This window comes from Arvicanthis niloticus, chromosome 1, assembly GCF_011762505.2.
Source record: "Arvicanthis niloticus isolate mArvNil1 chromosome 1, mArvNil1.pat.X, whole genome shotgun sequence".
Classification (NCBI taxonomy): domain Eukaryota; kingdom Metazoa; phylum Chordata; class Mammalia; order Rodentia; family Muridae; genus Arvicanthis; species Arvicanthis niloticus.
Window position 1 is genome coordinate 35,409,695 of NC_047658.1, and position 7,650 is coordinate 35,417,344.

The 7,650-nt window shown below is 38.4% G+C and overlaps 1 pseudogene; it reads right to left on the reverse strand.

Annotated features, from left to right (window-relative positions):
* Positions 1-297: 297 nt before the first annotated feature.
* On the reverse strand, positions 298-410 carry LOC117701504 (small nucleolar RNA U3; annotated as a pseudogene).
* Between the last annotated feature and the right edge of the window lie 7,240 nt (positions 411-7,650).

Sequence of the window (7,650 nt, forward strand, 5' to 3'; positions counted from 1 at the left end):
GCGTTTCCCTACTCCTGAAGTCAGACAAGGAAGAACAGCTATGGGAATGGGATTAAAAGAAGGTAACAGAGTTAGGGGTAGGTCCCACTCTAATTTTTAGAAGAACCACATGAAGAACAAATTGCACATCTGTTGCATATGTGTCAGAGTCTCATTCAGGCCCATGCATGCACTTTGGTTGGTGGTTTAGTCTCTCTGGGGCCCTCCTTGACCAGGTTAGTTGACTCTGTAGGTCTTCTTGTGGTGTCCTTGAGTGCTCTGGGTCCCTCGTTCCTTCTTAGGACTCATCCACTAGAATCCACTACTTAAGCTATTGTTTGGCTGTGGATCTCTGTATCTGTTTCTAAAAGCTGCTGAATGAAGCCTCACTAGTAACAAACTATAGAAGTGATCCCTGAAAGTATAGTCTTGGATGAAGCCATTCATAAGACAATTATTGTAGGTTCCTGTCTGCAAGCAGAGCAGAATAGCATTAACAGTGTCATGAGTTTGTTCTCCAATGGGCTGGGTCTAAGTTGGCCCAGTGTTTGGTTGGCCATTCCCTTCAATTCTGTCCCATCTTTATCATTGCACTACTTGTAGGTAGGAAAATTGGTAGCCAAAATTTTGTTTGTGGATGGGTATTGTTTTCCTGCCAGTGGAAGTCCTGCCTGGTTATAGGAGGTAACTCCTTAGGGCTCCATATATCCAGCTTGTAGAAGTCTTGGCTAGGGTCACACCTTTAGGTTTCTGGAAGTCCCTACCATCACTGAACTGGATCCACCCACCTATTTCTGTTCTCTATTTGCTTTCCTTTCTTCCTATTCCCAATCTCTACACTTGTTCTCCCTATCCATTACCCACCCACTTCTCTCCATCTATCAACTTCAGATATCTCTTTCACTTTATCTTCTGATTAAAATTCAAACATCTTCCCTAGGGCTCTTTGAGAGGACCTAAACCACTACATTTTAGAACATGAAGCCATGTTAGGCCTTAAGATTCACTTTCTCAAAGAAGCAGGCAAAGTTTTCTGGAAGAGAACCACAAACAATGGACTAACATCCCTGACATCTATTAGAGATAGTTAGCCAGGTAAAGAACTCAGTCATTTTTGGCATTCTCTAAATCCTGACCAAAAATGATAAAAAATAATATAACAACCAGTCAGACATGTACTAATGTAACTGCTGTTTACCTAACCAGGCATGTTAAAAATGACCTAACTATTCTTAAAAATACCCTGACTATGCTTTTTAAAAAGCCTGTGAATTTCTCTGGTACCTGTCATTTGCATCAGTGGAGGCACCACATGCTGATAATTTCTGCATAATAAATGCTCTGTGCATACTATTTCTGCCTGGAGTTTCCCTTCAGTGATTATTGGGCCCTTACACTCTTTAAGTTAATTGGCATCTTTGGATCTGTGGATTGTTGCTTGGTTATCCTGTACTTTATGGCTAATATCTACTTAGAAGTGAATGCAAATTCCACTTGTGAATGTCTTCGTCTGGATTCTCTCACTCAAGAATATATTCTTCTAGTTTCATCTATTTTCCTGCAAAGTTTAATATATTCTTATTTTTAATAGTTGGGTAGTATTCCATTGTGTAAATATACCACATTTTCTCTATCCATTTTTTTGGTTGAGGGACGCATAGGTTGTTTCCAGTTTCTGACTATTACGAATAAAACTTCTAAGAACAAAGTTGATTAAGTGTCTTTGTGGTATTGTGTAGAATGGTTTGGGTATATGCCCAGAAGTGGTATACCTGGGTGGTGAGGTACATCTTTTTTGAATTTTCTGATTACAGATGGTCTGCCTAGCCTTAGGGGAAGGAGCTGAGGTAGGACACAGCATTGGACAAGGCCAAAAGACTCATGATCTCTGACCTTGTAACTTTCTCTAACTTTACTGTATTCTAGGAGCTGATGGCTTTTGGAAGACTAACATTTTCTACATATGAGAAGGATACCTCAATGACAAAGACAGACACTACTTCACAGTAAAAGGTTGGGAAAAAGATTTCCAAATGAATGGTCTCAAGAAACAAGCTGGAGTTGCCATTCTAAAATCTGATGAACTAGACTTTCAACCAAAAGTTCTCAAACAAGGTGGGGAAGGACACTTCATGTTCTTCAGAGGAATAATCTACCATGAGGAAGTCTCAATTCTGTACAACTATGCTCCAAATTCAAGGGTACTCACATTCATAACAGAAACTTTACTAAAGCTCAAAACACACTTTAACCTCACACAATAATAGTGGGAAATTTCAACACCCCGCTCTCAACAAAAGATAGGTCATTGAAACAGAAATTAACAAAGACACACTGAAGCTAATAGAAGTCATGAACCAAATGGATTTAACAGATATCTACAGAAAATATCACCCTAAAACAAAAGAATATACCTTCTTTTCAGTACCTTCTCAAAATTGAGCATATAAATGGTCATAAAACTAGCCTCAACCAATACAAGAATATCAAAATAATCCCATGTATCCTATCAGATCACCACAGACTAATGCTTTAATTTAATAACAACAAAAACAACACAAAGACTACATACCCAGGAAAACTGAACTACTCTCTACTAATGATAACTTTGTCATGGAAGAAATAAAGAAATGAAATTACTTTCTATTATTCAATGAAAAAGAAAACAGAGCATACCCAAACTTATGGGACACAATGAAAGCAGTACAAAGAGGAAAATTCATAGCACCAAGTGCCCTTGTAAAGAAACTGGAGAGATCCTACACTAACAAATTATAAGTACACCTGAAAGCCCTAGAACAAAAAGAAGAAAACACACCCAAGAGAAGGAGAGTGCAGGAATAATCAAACTCAGGGCTGAAAGCAACCAACTAGAAACAGAGAGAAAGATACAAAGATTCAATAAATTCAAGAAATGGTTCTTTCAGTAAATGAACAACATTGATAAACCCTTTAGCCAAACTACCTAAAGGACACAGAGTACCCAAATTAACAAAATCAGAAATGAAAAGAAAGACATACCAACAGAAATTAAAGGAATTAATAAAAACAATCAAATCTTACTGCAAAAGGCTTTACTCAACAAAACTGGAAATTTCTAGATGAAATTGATGGCTTTGTAGACAGATATTATGTTCAATGTTAAATCAAGAGTGTAACGGCCTGTTCTGCCCCTCGTTTGGGGGCCACTATGTTGTGGACCACTCTTCCCCATGCTTGGGGCTAAGTACTCTGGTCAAGAGAGAGAGAGTAGAGAATGAAGGGGCATGAGACATGAAGAATGGAGACAAAACAAGGTGTGTAGTCAAGTCTCATTTACTGTCTCATATTCACTCCTATGCAAGAAAATCCTGGGTATTTACAAGTACAAGCAGAAGAACACGGCTGAAGACTCTTTACCACATGCACCATGCAGCTAGGGTCACTAAACAGCAAAACAAGATATGTGGAATAAACAAGATGTTTGTCAGTGTGCTCAGCTGTTGTAGGGTGTTGAAAAACAAGTCTCTTATCAGGGTATATGGCTCAAGATGGCTGCAAAGTTGATCTAGCCACTTTCTGCTAAAAATAGGCTCCCAACACAAGAGCAGGTAAAATATTTAAACAGTGCCATATTCTCTAAGGAAATAGAAGAAATCAATAAAAGCCTCCCAATTAAAAAAAGTCTTGCTCCAGTTTGTTTTAGTGCAGAATTCTACAATACTTTCAAAGAAGAGCTATTACTAACACTCCTCAAATTATTCTGTGAAATAAAATAGAAGAAACACTACCCAATTCATTCTATGAAGCCACAGTTACTCTGATATCTAAAACAAACAAAGACCCAACAAAGATAGAGAACTTCAGGCCAATCTTGCTTATCAACATTGATGAAAATATACTCGATATAATTTTCAGAAACCTAATCCAAGAACACATTGAAGCCATCTTTCATCATAATCAAATGGGCTTCATCCCAGTGATGCAGAAATGGGTAAATATAGGAAAATGTGTCAATGTAATGTACTATAGAAACAAACTCAAGAAAAAAACCCACATGTTCTCCTCTTTAGATGTAGAAAAGCACTTGATACAATTAAGCAATCTTTCATGTTAAAAATATTAGATAGTTCAGGAATTCAAATCCCTTATCTAAACATAATTAAAGAAATATACAGCAAACCATCAACTAATATCAAGCTCAATGGAGAGATACTTGAAGAAATTCCACTAAAATCAGGAACAAGACAAGGCTACCCAATCTCCCTGTATCTATTCAATATAGTATTTAAATTTCTAGCTAGAACAATAAAACAACAAGAGAAGATCAAGGGGGTGCCAATAAAAAAAGATGTCAAAGGATCACTAATTACAGATAATCTGATAGTATACATTGGCAAAAGAATATACCCCCCTAAAAAACTACCAGAGAACTTCTACAGTTGATAAACATCTTTCTCAAAGTGACTGGATATAAAATTTTCTCAAACAAATTAGTAGCCTTCCTTTACGCAAATGGAAAACAGGCTGAGAAACAAATTAGGGAAACAGCAGCCTTCACAATAGCCACAGACAGTATAAAATACCTTGATGTAACTCTTAACAGGCAAATGAAAGGTCTGTACAAAGAAAAATTCAAATCCATGAAGAAAGAAATCAAAGACCTCAGAAGACGGAAAGACCTACCATGATCATGTAGGATTAATTTAGTAAAAATGATTATCCTTCCAAATGCAATCTACTTACTCAAAGTAATTCCCATCAAGATTTCAACACAGTTCTTCACAAACATGGAAAGAGCTATTCTCAGTTTCATATGGAAAAACCAAAAACCCCAGATAGTGAAACAAATTCTTAACAATAAAAGAACTTCTGGTGGAAACACCATTCCTCACTTCAAGATGTACTACAGAGCAATAGTCATAAAAACAGCATGGTATGGGTATAGAAACAGAGAGACTGATCAAGAGCACAGAACTGAAGACCCAGAAATAAGCCCAAAATACACTCTTATGAACACTTGATCTTTGACAAAGAAGCAAAAAATTTACAGTAGAAAAAAGCATCTTCAATAAATAATGCTCATCCAACAGGCAATTTATATGTAGAAAAATGATAATAAATACATATTTATCACTCTACACAAAGCTCAAGTCTAAGTGGATCAAGGACCTCAACAATAAATCCAGATACACTGAATCAAATAGAAGAGAAATTGGGAAAGCACCTTGAACTCATTGGCACAGGGGGAAATTTCCTGAAAAGAAGTCCAATGGCTCAGGATCTAAGATCAAGAATTGTCAAATGGGACCTCATGAAAATGAAAAGATTCTGTAAGGCAAAAGACACAGTCAATAAGACAAATTGACAACCTAGAGACTGGGATAGAAATTTTCACCAACCCCACATCTGATAGAGGGCTAACACTCAAAATATATAAAGAACTCAAGAAGTTAGCCTCCAAAAACCCATTTAAAAATGGGTTACAAGGCTAAACAGAGAATTCTCAACTGAGGAATCTCAAATGTCTAAGAAGAACCTAAAGAATTGTTCAACAACCTTAGTCATCAGGAAAATGCAAATAAAAATGAATCTGAGATCCCAATTTATACCAATTAAAATGGCTAAGATAAAAAATTCAGGTGACAACAGATGCTGGAAAGGATGTAGAGAGAGAGGAACACTCTTCCATTGCTTGTGGGATTGTATGCTGGTACATATACTTTGGAAACAAATCTGGCAGTTCCTCAAATAATTGGATATAGCTCTACCTGAAGACTCTGCTACACCAATACTGGGAATATACCCCAAAAGATCCTCTAACACATAAGGACACATGCTCCACTATTCCACTATGTTCACAGCAGCCTTATTCATAGTAGAGAAAAGGTAGACATAACTTAGATGTCCCTCAATGGAAGAATGGATACAAAACTGTGGTACATTTGCACAATTGTATACTATAACTTCAAAAAATTTGCTGGTAAATGGATGAAACTACAAAATACCATCCCAAGTAACATCACCCAGACTCCGAAAGAAATACATGACATGTACTCACTGATAAGTGGATATTAGCCCAAAAGCTCAGAATACCTATGATACAACTCATTATACATATGAAGATTTCAAGAAAAAAGGCTACATTCTGTATGTTTCCATCCCACTTCGAAGATAGAACAAAATAATCATGGGAGATAGAGGGGGAAGATTTTGTGTGGGAGAGGAGAGTGGAAAGGGGAAAAGGGGGCAGGATCAGGTATGGGAAGAGACAGAAGAGAAGCCCGGAGGGCTAGGAGTATGAATAAAAATATGTAGCAGTGGGGGATGGGGAACTTGGGAACCACTAGAAAGTCCCAGACACCAGGGATTTGTGGTGCTTCCAGGACCAGATGGAGATGACATTAGATGAAATACTCAACAGAGGGGAGGTAGAACCTGAAGAGACAACCTCCAGTAGTTAGGCATGGCCCCCAGTTGAAAGTTTCATTCACCGAACTCAAAAATTTTAACTCAGAACTGTTTCTGTCTAAAAAAAATGGAGGGACAAAAAATGGAGCAGAGACTGAAGGAAAGTTCATCCAGAGAACACCCCTACTTGGGATCCATCCCATCCAAAGACACCAAACCCTGACAATTGTTCATGCCAAGAAGTGTTTATAGTTAGGAGGCTAATATGGCTATGTTCTGAGAGGATCTGCCAGCACCTGACTAAGACAGATACAGGTGCCCATGATCAACCATTGGACTGAGCCAATGGACCCCAATGGAAGATTTAGGGTAGGACTGAAGCAGCTGAAAGCGACTGACTGCAATACCACAGGGAAAAAAGCATTATAAACTAACCAGACCCCTCAGATCTGCCAGGGAGTAAATCACTAACTAAAGAATTTATATGGGTGGGGCCATGGCTCCTGCTACATATGTAGCAGCGGACTGCCTTACCTGGCATCAATGGGAGAGGAGGTGCTTGGTACTGTGGGGGATTTATGCCCCAGAGAAGGAGGATGCTAGAGGGGTGAGGTGAGAGTGAGTGGGGGAGTACCCTCTGAGAAGCAAAAGTAGATGGGGCATGGAATTTGGGGTTTGAGAAGAGGAGACTTGGAATGAAGACAGTATTTCAAATGTAAATAAACAATCAATAAAAGAACTGACGAAGTTCACCTCCAAGAAACCACAAAGTAAATTAAAAATGGGGTACAGAACTAAACAGACAATTCTCAGCAGAGGAGTCTTGAATGGCCATGACACACTTAAAGAAATGTTCAGCATCCTTCGTCATCAGGGAAATGAAAATTAAATGACTCTCAGATTTCACCTTACATGAATCTGAATGGCTAAGATCAAAAAACTCAAGTGACAGGCTAGAACGTGGAGAAAAAGGAACACTCCTCCTTTGCTGGTGGAATTGCAAACTGATACAACCACTCAAAGTCAGCCTTAGCTACTGGGAGACGCCCCCCCCTGAGACTCTAGAACAGAGTTAGATATAAAAGCAAGAGGCTTATTGTTCCAGCACACTGGGGTCATCCTGCACCCAGAGGAGAGGCAACCCCTTCTCTTTTTATAATAAGTTTTAAAACAAATTTTGAGGGAAGATTATAATAACAGCAACTAGGCATGTAATGATTGGTTGTTCTGGTGGCCTTTACATTAGTTGGCTGGGCAGGGAGGGGGACTCATTGTCCTTTC